Below are 13384 nucleotides of genomic sequence, written 5' to 3' on the forward strand. Positions count from 1 at the left end.
TGTCTTTTTCTTTCGTTCCTTCTCCATTATTTCCCTGCCTGCCTGTTCCTGATTTCTCTTGGTTTCTGAAAGTCCAGCGGCAGGTGAGGGGCAAACTGCTTGTGCAATAAGAGAGGGGCAAGAGAAAATAAACCCTGCATTGAAGGCTGGGCTTCAACTTTTCCTTGATCTCACTGTTGAGTAGCCCTTGCTTGTCCCCCCAGCTGTAAACGGATGCTTAATCCACTGGGATTAGGAAATCAAAAGGCGACTTCACGCGGTGAGCCTCAGTATACTGCCTGGTGTTCTGCTACAAAGTCGTAGAAACTGTCTACCTTAAAACAAACCTGCCTCATGAGCTGGAAGCATTGACCTTTGGTCTGATAATATAAGGAGGAGCACGTAAGTTTCATGGTAAAAGATAATTCACATGGGAAGTCACGTCGCCTGAAGGCTGCAATCCTAAACACTTACTGTTTAGTTTGCAATCTGTTTATTAGCCTGCAACAACGCCTTTGGACTTTAACCCAAGATCTTACAAGTTTTTAAATATCGAGAGCTTTCGGTTCATCAGTTTTAATGGGTCTACTCTTGAGTGTGACATGTGGGTGGGTGTAGATTATTGCCCTGCCTTCAGCCCACATCAACTGTTTTTCAGTTCCTCCTGCAGTGCGGCACCCAAGGCCAGTCCACATACGTTTTTATGGTTGTTTACAAGCCATTGAATCACCCTCCCTTTCTACTTGGAACTGCTTTCCTCTCCTCAGCTATGCCCTGCTCTAAATTATTCTCAGCTCCTTCATATGTACTATTTCAGTGCAGAGCCCAAAAGGCGAATGGGAATGTTCTTTTAAACATTTTCACCGAGGCAATTTTGTAATAGTAAACAAGCAAGATACTTCTGCTGTCGCCGCAAAAGCTACCCACCATGGCCTTGCAGACAGTCCTTGCATTCCAGCTCAGCTCTGCATTTACTAGCAACTTCAAAACAATCCAAAACAATCCTTGAACCATTCGCAGAGTTCCCATTTATATGGCTTTTGAAAAGTGTCAGCCGAGCCCTTGTCTGGTGTCACCCAAGAATGCCAGTCTTCCTATTACGAGTAGCCTTTACTCATTTCCAGGAAAGTAGCCATGTTAGGGCCCTTCCACATAAGAGGATGATTGTGGAATTAATGGGTGTCACTCATGGACTTGAGTTTTTTGCACCATCTAAATGATGCCGCCATCCTCAAGATGCCAGTCATTACTTTTAAAAAACGTAATCTGCCTCTGAAAATTGTAAGAATTACCACCCCTTCTCCACATACACAAGCAACTGTCAATGCTGGACAAAGTCCAAGACAACGACTTCAGCCCAATGCATGAGTTAACAGTCATTCAGTCTTCTCAGATATATTGTTCTATGAGCTGTCAAGACCAGACTCTCCAAGTGTCCCTATTTGCCAGTGACAGTCTCCGATTTACAGAAGCTGTCCCAGTTTCTGATTTCATCCCATAATATCCTGCTTTTCCTTTGTTGTTGTTTAGTCATTTAGTTGTGTCCGACTCTTCGTGACCCCATGGACCAGAGCATGCCACGCACTCCTGTCTTCCACTGCCTCCCGCAGCTTGGTCAAACTCATGCTGGTAGCTTCAAGAACACTGTCCAACCATCTCATCCTCTGTCGTCCCCTTCTCCTTGTGCCCTCCATCTTTCCCAACATCAGGGTCTTTTCCAGGGAGTCTTCTCTTCTCATGAGGTGGCCAAAGAATTGGAGCCTCAGCTTCATGATCTGTTCTTCCAGTGAGCACTCAGGGCTGATTTCCTTCAGAATGGATAGGTTTGATCTTCTTGCAGTCTCAAGAGTCTCCTCCAGCACCATAATTCAAAAGCATCAATTCTTTGGCGATCAGCCTTCTTGATGGTCCAGCTCTCACTTCCATACATCACTACTGGGAAGTCCTTAGGAAGTCCCTATTTTCATCAGAGAAATGTTGGAGGGCATTGTGTTATGTGACATACACACCCCAAATCAAGGAGATAAGTAACTTTACAACCTTTAAAAGACAATTGAAGGCAACCCTGTGTAGGGAAGGTTTTTTTTAATGTTTAATGTTTTATTAAGTTTTAATATATGCTGGAAGCTGCCCAGAGTGGCTGGGGCAACCCAGTCAGATGGGCGGGTTATAAATATTATAATAATAGTAACAGTGGTAGTTGTAATAACAATAATAGCAATGATAATAATTGAATAGGATGTCCTTATTTCCATCTGAGAAATGTTAGAGGGTATGCGAGACTCAGGAGACTGAAAACCTGACGATCTCTGGCATATATGCATGCTTGCTTACAACATTAAAGAAAGAAACCTCAGTAGCTCTCCAAAAAAGCAAAATGAAAACCCTCCCAAAACACCTCACCAGCATTTTAGCAGTGGAACGCACCAGGGATAATGACTGCTCTTGGTAAATAAGGACAGTTGGGACATATGTCAAATAGCATTTCAATATACACGTCATCTCACCCTTAAAAACGACAACAAACATTTCGTTTAGTTTTCATGAGCAATTTACATTTCAGTTGAAGTTTCTGAAGAGGAGCCCTTTGGCACAGAATTTGCAAGAGAAACGCTGCAAAAGGTATTTCTCCCTCTCTCAGGGAACAGAGGTACAGGAGCCTTCTCTGTTCTGCCACTCCAGAGACATATGTTCTGCTATCCCACCAGTTATGAAGTGATTATTAGAGTGGCACAAACAGATTTTTTTTTAACTAAGTGAAGGTGCTATTTTCTCAGGTTCTGCGAGAACACACACACTAATTTTTACCCATCCAATCTGTTCTCTAGGAGCTCAATGTCCGCAGGGTTTATGAGGCCATCTTAGGTGTTGGAGTTTTAGCAACATTTATAGGGTGCTACCTAACAGCAGAAGTTTGAAGGGTGGGGAGAGAAGAAGTGGAAGAGAACAATACAAGTTTTAAAGTCTGTGGGGGAAATAATTTAAAAACCAATTTGAAGTTATTCACCCAGACTTTGCCTTTACAAACAAAGCCATGCTTTAAAATACAACTCTTTGAGGAAACCATGAATGGTCAACTGAAGCAGGGCCTCTGATTTATTATTTCAGATACGGTGGTATCCGTTGACAAACATTTCGGTTTTTGAACACCGTAAACCCGGAAGTAAATGCTTCGGTTTTCGAACACGCCTCGGAAGTCGAACATGGCACGCGACTTCTGCATTGAGTTTTCCGTACTGAGGATTCCATATTGAGTTTTCGGTTTTCGAACGTTTCAGAACTCAAACGGTCTTCTGGAACGGATTGTGTTCAAAAACCGAGGTACCACACTGTATTTGTATAAACTTTAATATTCAGTATTTCTAAGCGGTGTGTCAAAAATCGTTTTTTATAAGAAATATGTTGACTGAGAATTTTTGACATAAAATACTGTAAGAATTGGACTACTCTACAGAACAAGAATAGAAAAAGCAAGAGGAGAAAGAGAAAGAGAGAGAAAAAGAGAAAAAATTGTAAGGCCCTTTATTATATTTTTATCATATATATCCTATCATTTAACCACACGCAGAGAGGTAGACCCTCCCATCTCCCACCTGGGACCCTACATCTTCTCGCTGGGAGACCCTTTCTATCCTGCATTTCATGCCAGGACCCCCCTTCTCCAATGTCCCCTTCCCATGTGTGTCCTCTAAAGGACTCCTCCCTCCCACCCAAAAAAGCTTTTTATAAATGTTTAATACAGAGAATATGAACAATTTAAATTGATCGTGCCAACAAAACTGAACTACCTTAACATGCCTGTTATAATAAAGTCTTTGTCATTCACCAGAGATTCAGCAAGGAGGGTGCCTGTCTAATCTCAGGTAGATGGGAGTTCCACAGGCTTGGGCCAGCTATACCAAATGTACAGCTTCAAGTGCCATGCAGCTGAACTGGGGGGTGGGGAGGGGAAGGAACCCACCAACAGAGACCCTGAAAACCTCAGAGTTTGGGAAGGGGTGTTAATTCAACTGTTAATGGATTTCACATTGACCAAATGAATTAAACAACTATTTGTTAAGAAGCTGCAGAAGGAGTTAAAGAGGCTTGTTTTGTTTCTATGCGATCGGGTAATTTATGAAGGCGCAGGAGCAGAGCAAGTAAATAATAATTAAAAAGTTGGCAACACCATTTTTAAATGCATACCTTGGGCTGTCACAAAGGCTTGGTTGGAGTAGTTAACAAATGTAAGACCACCACAGACCACCTTTCTCTGGACACCCTAACATTTGTAAATTTGGTGCATGGACCCCTTCAGAAATGTTTGAAAGGAATCCGTTGTTTAAATGGGCATTGGCAAAAGTCTCTCAAAGTTCTCAGAGGCCCTACTGCACCATATTTGATGAGCAGTAGGGTGCACCTTCCGGGGGAAATGTGCCCCAAATTGATTTTTCGCTGGGTCGCAAAGTTAAAAGTCTTCTTGTTTGCTCTGTCTCCAGAGATAGGACTAAAGTTGTTCCAGGGCAGGGGGAAACACCCCCAACTTTCTGCCTTTTTAAGAAAACAGTGTCAGTGCGTCTGAGAACAGTCTATAGAATGAAACATCCTCTCTGCTAGAGGAAAAAGTATTAAACCAATGTTTCCAGAAATAGGTATTGGTTTGCACTGAGACAAATATACTTACCACTTCCTAATAAAGAATGTGCAAGGAGCCATTCTCTCTCTCTTCTGTTGAAACACCTCCGCACCATCTTCTTAGAAAATGTAACCACATGTGCTATCAAGCTTCTTGAACTGGGGTTTTAAATACAGTGATGGAGCGGTAAGTTCTGAAGTGCAGAAGCTCATCGTGACGCCCCCATAGCCACGTTCTCAAAGAGAGTCCAAAAGATGCAGGCAGCTGTGTTGATCCAAATACACACACACGCATACATATACACAAATATACACCCACCAAAAAGCAGCAGTACGTAGCATAATAGGATCAGCTCACAATCACCAAATAGATGTTTATAGAAGAAATTCAACTCGAAAGACAAATGGAGCTTTAACAAAAGCTGAAATGAAACCTTTCGATTTTAATTAGAAATGGAGACAATCTTGCAGAGCGGTGTTGGCATTTAAACGGATAACCTGAAGTAGGGACCCCATCAAAGGAAAGGAAAAAGTATCTAGCCTCCGCATTAATGTTTTCCTCATTCTCTGGCTTCCCTCCATTCTGAAATTTACTAGACTAGTCTAGCAAACCGCTGTGACTTGGTGCAACTGCGTGAAGGAGAAGGATCCAATGGAAATACTTTTCATGAAGTTCATGCTGTAGGCACATTCTGAGCCAACAAACATTATAGCGCTGAGCTCTTGGTAAGCCCTCAGCATGCTTGCTGAAGACGAGAGCCCATGAAGTTATTAGCTGCTATCACTGATCAATGACCAGTGGTGGTACGGTGGTGGAGACTTGGGCAGGCATGAACCTTGAGATTGTTCAATGGGATTTTCTACATCAGCATAGTGCCTGAGGATCCCCCAGGACCCTCTTGAGATGGCTGGAAGTTATTGTGTGTGACACTGATGTTGGAGAGAATGGCTTGCTAATCTAGGCACTGTGAAAGCAGAACCCCAAACAACAGAATAGGCAATTTATCCCAGAAACTATTTGGATGGGTGCTGCAATATCAGCCCATCATTTACTGAACTTCATGAAGGTAAAAAATAAAATGAAATCCAGCATTATAGCCACAGGTAGTTTCTTGTTCTACTAGCAATCCTAGGGATGGCAATGGCTTTTGGATAGGTTCACAGGCAGACAGTGGCCATGTGCATAAAGTCAGTATGTTTGTGGAGGGTCAGTTCCAACAGCCAAGTGGACATGGGGTCAAGAACAAGGGTTGCTGCCACAATCCTGCTCCTTCAGGTGTGTTCAGTGTGCCTACAGTCAGTGCTTAAAGAAGGCTTAGCATGTGCACCTTTAAAATACTGTGATGTGTTTGTGGATGCTAGACTTCTCCTAAATCCCTAGGACCAATAGGTGCTAGAATTCAATTAAGGCTTGGGTGTCAAAAGCTAATTGGGCGAGGCTAGTCTCCTGTGTGAGATGATAGCTTGACCTGTGTATATTTGGGCTGTGTGTTAAGCCTTTTTAACCCTCCAGAATTAGCATGTGTGGAAAGCTAACTTACCAAACTGTGTATTAAAGGTCAAGGGACCCTTGACCAGTCGTGACCGACTCTGGGCTTGCAGCGCTCATCTCACTTTATTGGCCGAGGGAGCCGGCGTACAGCTTCCAGGTCATGTGGCCAGCATGACTAAGCCGCTTCTGGCGAACCAGAGCAGCACACGGAAATGCTGTTTACCTTCCCGCTGGAGTGGTACCTATTTATCTACTTGCACTTTGACGTGCTTTCGAACTGCTAGGTTGGCAGGAGCAGGGGCCGAGCAACAGGAGCTCACCCCGTCACGGGGATTCGAACTGCCGACCTTCTGATTGGCAAGTGCTAGGCTCTGTGGTTTAACCCACAGCACCACCCGTGTCCCAAACTGTGTATTAGGCACTTCTAAATCTTAGGGAATCAACATGGCTTAAGAACTGATCAAGACAGATTAATTTCCTTGTAGGTGGTTGCCTGTAGGTAATGACCCATCAGCACACAGTAATGATATATGTGTAAATAAACCATATGTCATTAAGACATAAGTCTCTGCTGTGCCTCACTTTCCAAAAAGAAACATGGACCATGGTAGGCGTGCCTGGTACCGCTGGAATCTCACACTGTTGTTGATATTGGGGTGGCATGTAACAATACTTTTGCGGGAAATTTATTGTACTTAATTTCACTTTCCCCAATAACTTCCCTGTAACTTTAGAAATATTTCTGCCACAGCAAACATTTTTGACTGAAATTTACCTGTTGTACAATCTGAGGAATAATATGCATGGTCCTTCATTTCAGACATTGAACAATGGAACCAAACTTGTTCCCTGGGAAGTCTGTAAGAAAACAGAAAGTGGTTTTTCAAGCCAGTCAGCATTGTGCTTTGATGTCTGAGAGCACACAGGCACTGAACAGGAGCTCAGTATCACCGATATTAAGCGAGTGAGATGTCTCTGGTGGGTTCTTTTCGTGGAATCAAACAGACTCCTCCTCAATCTGCCAGGACTTTAAATATGGAACAGCCTGGCCTGCAAAGGATGCTTAGCCAGTCTTGAATTATCGGATTGCTGAAAGAAACAAGACTGCAAAGAATTGGAATATTGAGTAGGAGAGACGGGGGGCAACCCACCGCGCTGTTTCACTATGTGTGTCCTCTGTACAATAAGAAGGGGGTAAAACATCTTTGCAGATTCAACGAAGCTATGATACATGTACGTCGTATCTTGTCAAAAAATGTTCAGCAGTTTGTATGTGTGTTTGCAGGAGATTGCTGGAAAGAGGTCTGTCTCTGCACCATTTAACGTGCTTTGCTGTTAAAGCAGCAGATATCCTTGATTAATAACAAAAGGGTTTTCTCTTCTCCCCCCCTGCCTCCCCCCCACCTCCGCCTCTTAGGGATCAGAGCCGTTTCCCACCCTCTGTATGCAAACCCAGCAACACAAACTGTGTCCATTAGCATTTCAAGGGACTTCCTACTAAAGAGCGGCAATAAAGCTCCTCTCCGTGGGTAAAATCCATTTTGTCCTCTCTGGTGACATCTGTTCTAACTTCTCAAGCCAAAAAGGAAACCAGATAATGCCACAGAGCCTTTTGATTTACTGTATTGGCACTTGCAGCAATGTGTCGAACTCTTAAAGCATGTAACCCTAGTGGACGTACATGGCTGTGTCAATGGGAACATCTGCATAGTCCCACCACATAGTGTGAACGGAAGGAATTCCAGAACTCCCTTCCCTGGCTTTTTCACTAGCACACTTCACATTTCCATTCTTGCTTGGTCTGCTGTTGGACAACATGCATTTTAAAACACCACCACCACCACTTTTGCTGTGTATAGGCTGCTGGTGGTTTCCATACCCTCCAACATTTGTCCAATGAAAATAGGGACATTTATTATTATTATTATTATTATTATTATTATTATTATTATTATTACAGTGGTACCTCGGGTTACATACGCTTCAGGTTACATACGCTTCAGGTTACAGACTCCGCTAACCCAGAAATAGTGCTTCAGGTTAAGAACTTTGCTTCAGGATGAGAACAGAAATCATGCTCCGGTGGTGCGGCAGCAGCAGGAGGCCCCATTAGCTAAAGTGGTGCTTCAGGTTAAGAACAGTTTCAGATTAAGAACAGACCTCCGGAACGAATTAAGTTCTTAACTCGAGGTACCACTGTATTATTATTATTATGCCCCGCCCATCTGACTGGATTGCCCCAATCACTCTGGATGGCTTATAAAAACATAATAAAACATTAAACATTAAAAAACTTCTCTATACAGGGCTGCATTCAGATGTTTTCTAAATGTTGTATAGTTACTTATCTCCTTAGCTTGCGGGGTTGCATAAGATGAAGAAGAGGAGTTTGGATTTTATATCCCGCTTTGTCACTACCCTAAGGAGTCTCAAAGCGGCTAACAATCTCCTTTCCCTTCCTCCCCCACAACAAACACTCTGTGAGTTGAGTGGGGCCGAGAGACTTCAGAGAAGTGTGACTGGCGCAAGGTCACCCAGCAGCTGCATGTGGAGGAGCAGAGACGCGAACCCGGTTCCCCAGATTACGAGTCTACCGCTCTTAACCACTACACCACACTGGCTCACCATACCATCCAACATTTCTCTGACGAAATTATGGATGTCCTACCATACCCTCTACCATTTCTCCAATGAAAACAGGGATGTCCTGAGGAAAGTGGGACATTCTGGGATCAAATCAGAAACCAGGACGCCTTCTGAAAATCCAGGACTGTCCCTGGAATATAGGGACACTTGGAGGGTCTGGCTCTGAACCCCTCTTTTCCCACAAGTTGGCTTTCATTCATAACACAATAAATAATAATAGTCAAGCAGACGATCAGCCCAGATGACCACAATTCTTTCACAGATTTTACAAAATGTTGGGCTTGAATGGTAGCCTGCACCAACACAGAATTATTATTTTTTGGTGGGGGGAGCGGGGGCAGAGAGACATGGGAATCTTGGTATTCATACTTCAGTTACAGACGCCCGAACAATGCAGGATAAAAGACCAAATTTAAAACGTGCAGGATTCTTACTCCTTTATACCATCTGTGCTGTATAGGCCTTAGCTCTTTTACATTGGTCATTCTGGGAACAAAAAGCTGAAAGCAGATTCCAGCAGTTTTTCCATTCACTATTCATTCAGAGGTTCATCAGCTCCATATGGATTCAGCCAACTGCTGTGTTAAATCAGAGGCCTTTCCCAGAATTGACATGGTAATGAAGTCATGGTATTGCTTGCAGAAAAGGCCTCTATAGGTATTCTACTCTTCAACAAACCCAGCCTTTTCACCCTATTCAGTCCCCAAAATAGACTCAAACCATTCCAACATCTGTGAACTGGGTTCTGGCCGTTGGGTGAGCGATATGTTTTATGACACCAACATGTTTTAAGCGCTGGTTAACACGACTCCTACATGGTCCTGGGAAAACGCAACAGATCCCAATGTATGGGGCACTTGCTAATATGTACTGCATCCCCTTTTGATTCATTTGCACTCAAAAACATATTTAAACCTCGCACTTGATCTGTAACCTGAGATCTTCGGTGTGTCTTATAAACATTGTCTTTGATAAGGAGCACACTGAGGGTTAAAAAAATAAAGCTGCCAAATAGTTTAAAGAACAAATAGTTTGAATGGCGTTCTAATAGCTAATGAACCAGTGCCTTTCTCATAGCTGTCAACGTTTCCCTTTTTTTAAAAGGGAAATTCCCTTATTCCGAATAGGATTCCTCGCAAGAAAAGGGAAAAGTTGACAGCTATGGCCTTTTTATCAAGTTGCAAAAAAAGTTTGAATTCAGATTGATCAAGGATAAGGGAAATGCATGCTTTTGTAGTACACTATCTGCACGCGGGTGGCGCTGTGGGTAAAAGCCTCAGCGCCTAGGGCTTGCCGATCAAAAGGTCAGCGGTTCGAATCCCCGTGGCGGGGTGCGCTCCCGTTGTTCGGTCCCAGCGCCTGCCAACCTAGCAGTTCGAAAGCACTCCTGGGTGCAAGTAGATAAATAGGGACCGCTTACTGGCGGGAAGGTAAACGGCGTTTCCGTGTGCTGCGCCTGGCTCGCCAGATGCAGCTTTGTCACTCTGGCCACGTGACCCAGAAGTGTCTCCAGACAGCGCTGGCCCCTGGCCTCTTAAGTGAGATGGGCGCACAACCCTAGAGTCTGTCAAGACTGGCCCGTACGGGCAGGGGTACCTTTACCTTTTTTATCTGCAGATCAGGCAGACCCTGATCAAGAGATAGTGATTATTAGCTTGTGAAAGCACATTTCTGCTTATCCATCACCCGCTGGATTAGTAGCGGCGCATGCAAAAGCCACATGTGCAAAACCATGTACATGTGGTCCACAATGCTAGATCTCTCCCAAGAGTCAAGCAGATGCCTGGGTCTTAAGGCACTCGGGATTTTAAAAGGTGAGCACTGGCACTTTTGAACCGAGCCCAAATACTATGCAACAATTGCAAAAATGCAAATGTAACATACAGACAGCTGCAAATTATGACAACTGCTTACTGCTGCACAAGTAAGGGCTAATAAGCACAGACATGTCTCCCTCCCCACCCCAACTTCTTTTTCTTTGCTTTTACAAAGTCAGTGAAAGGTTGGGAGGAAATGCTCTGGCATTCATGAAAGGAAAGACACATGCACACAGGTGTGGTCGACAGATGGATCTTGCATAGTAGATTACTCAGAAAAGTTTACTTCCCATGATGTAATTCTACTGCCTGAACATTAAGATGACAACTGCTGAGTCACACAGAACTGGCCAGTCCCATGTGATCCTGCGCTTGCAAATTCTTTGAAGTTTGAAGTACAACCGGATAAAAAACTCAAAAGAACTTTGCTTTAAAAACACAGCAAGGGACAGAAGAGATGGTCTGCGTGTCACGTTAAACCACTGTTTACTCTAAAGCAGCCTTGGCTTCCCCAACTGTGGTTTGCTTGAAAGAAACAAATCACAAATGCTGCATCATGCGCCATGCTAAGCCAGCCTCAGTTTTTCCTCCTCATCCACCTTACTTTCTGGTATAGCACAAGCGGGAGCAGGGAAGGAGCGAATCAGGACACTGCTCTCACACATTACACTATAATTTTAAATAAATTTTGGTTTAATGTGACATCTGAACCTGGTCTCTGTCTTAAATATAATGAATTATACTGTATAGCTGTTTTCCTTATTAAAAGAGGAGAGGAGAGAGGGAGAGATTACATATCAGAGACAACAGTTACATACTAGTTCGTAGATTTACCCTGCATAAACATTCAAAACAATTCTGTAAATTTTTGTGTGGACCGCATAAAGGTTGTCTGCAATAAAGGGCATTTCACTTTTTAAAAAATGTGAATAGCAGGCTCTGGTAAATCTGCCCCTCATTTCTCAAACACTTATGTTTAGTTGGGATGGCCATGACAAAACTAATAGTTAAGATAAGCATCACATTAGCTCAGTTGGTTAGAGTGTGGTGCTGACATCGTCAAGGTTGCAGGTTCGATCCCTGTATGGGGCAGCTGCATATTTCTGGACTAGATGGTCTTCAGGGTCCCTTCCAACTCTATGATTCCAAGAGAGGCACATTTCTGAGTCTCCCCCACCACCATAATTTCAGATACGACAGTGCATTTGCTCTTTGCACTCAACATTCATTGGGTTAGGCACCGCGTTAGCACTGAATTTCGGAATATTCATTCCTGGCTTTGGTGCCAAGAAAATCGTGATGAAGGGCGAGTAAAGATATTGGGTCTACAGCAGGAGAGTCTTTCATGCAGTCTTGGTGTGTGAGGCAAGAAAAAACCTTCTCAACCATAGTTTGTTAAGGAGCTTAAAAATATATATATCCTACGGTACAATGTTGGCTGAAATTTCTTTCTAGTGTTAATAATGCTGCCTTTACATAGCTAAAAAATAATAATTGCCACTGCCGTATTTGGAATTAGTGAATCAGCCAACTGAGGGCATCAGAGGCCGTTTGTTTAAGTCCCGTACAATATTCTGGGAGCATAGCGTCTTTCAGCAGCTATATTTTAAACATGAACCAACCAAATGACCTTTGTTGCTGTGCCCCAACTTTTACCTCTGGCTGTACCCACTAATGCAAAGTGGCCTCTGAAAGGCTGATCAGGAAGAAATGTGGCCCTCAGGATGAAAATTTCTACCATAACCCAATTCCTGAGAGGAAAAGCAGGAGTCCCCATTATGCCAACTGCCCATGAAACATGTTGCAGATGGCATTGTATGAGATCTTCAGACATCACAAGAGGTGAACACAGTGTGGATTTGAAACAGGAGCGTGGCATCCCAATGGTTGGTTTCCTGTTAACTGTGGGAAGAGAGAATGAGGTTCCTGTGTCCTTGCCCACATCCTTGAGAAGAAACCAGGATCTTCCGTGTTATCACCAGTTTTTGTTGCTTTTGTCAATATATAAAAACACTCGGATCAAACTTTACAGGCTCCTTTGATAAACAGCAAGGCGGCTCTTTCATAGACCGTTGCAAGTTTCCAGGGATTAGGGTGAGTAATTCTCCTATTGTTGTTGAAAGCTGCTATCAGTCATACTCAACGTTAGTCAACTGGCCCAAGCACATTGCACAGCAAGAGCTGGGATAGTGGTTAGATCATAAAGAACCCAAATAGAGGCTGAAAGAAAGGGAAACAAGGTAGTATTCGTAGGCAATATATATATAAGCTTCTCCTCCCCCAATTTTGCTTAATTTATTGCATTGTTTTTTGAGTTAGGGTACATTTCCCATCCGTTTTCTTTCGGCATTCTTCGTCTCCCTGATGGCCGACCCCTGCAGTACCTCCCATGCAGATCTTTTTAAAATGCTAGACATTGACTTAACAGGGAAGGATGTTTGAGAGTTATTAAATGGAACAGTCTCCAGGATCAGGAAAGGAGTTGGATCTGACAGAGTTCCCAAGCTGCTTATACATGTCCGTGTGAATAACATTCTTATTAATCTGTTAATTCTAGACTCAAGATGCATTAGCACGGAGACAAAGAAAAAGGTTAGCCCTCTCCTCGCGCAGCCTCGGGCCTTGTTTGCTTATCACACTTCGCTGCACCACCTCACTGAAGACAGACCAGTGTGTCTTCATCTACCACAAACATAAATAATCACTTGGTTTCGGCCTTGGTTGTTAAGAGAGTTCGGATTCTCTGCTACAAATTGATGCTGGTTGAATCCACTTCCATCATGCATCTCACCTGTGTTGGCTGGCTTTTTGAAGGCAAAGGAAGCTCATCCAGGTC

General features: G+C 43.4%; 1 long non-coding RNA gene and 1 other non-coding gene across 4 annotated transcripts in view; one reads left to right on the plus strand and one right to left on the minus strand.

Annotated features, from left to right (window-relative positions):
* The window catches only part of LOC128410148 (uncharacterized), a 34286-nt gene that overhangs the window by 4174 nt on the left and 16728 nt on the right, over positions 1–13384 (minus strand). For 2 of the 3 annotated variants that reach the window (XR_008329398.1, XR_008329400.1), the window contains exons 3-5: positions 12221–12768; positions 6861–6943; positions 4211–4858 (exon numbers count right to left, since the gene is read on the minus strand). This is a non-coding gene — a long non-coding RNA (uncharacterized LOC128410148). Of the gene's footprint in view, positions 1–4210; positions 4859–6860; positions 6944–12220; positions 12769–13384 lie in introns of those variants that run through there. The other variant, XR_008329399.1, reaches the window with a different exon arrangement.
* TRNAV-GAC (transfer RNA valine (anticodon GAC)) lies at positions 11565–11640 on the plus strand. Its single transcript has one exon. It is a non-coding gene; the product is annotated as a tRNA-Val (tRNA).

The sequence above is a fragment of the Podarcis raffonei genome, chromosome 3, assembly GCF_027172205.1.
Source record: "Podarcis raffonei isolate rPodRaf1 chromosome 3, rPodRaf1.pri, whole genome shotgun sequence".
In the NCBI taxonomy this organism is placed as follows: domain Eukaryota; kingdom Metazoa; phylum Chordata; class Lepidosauria; order Squamata; family Lacertidae; genus Podarcis; species Podarcis raffonei.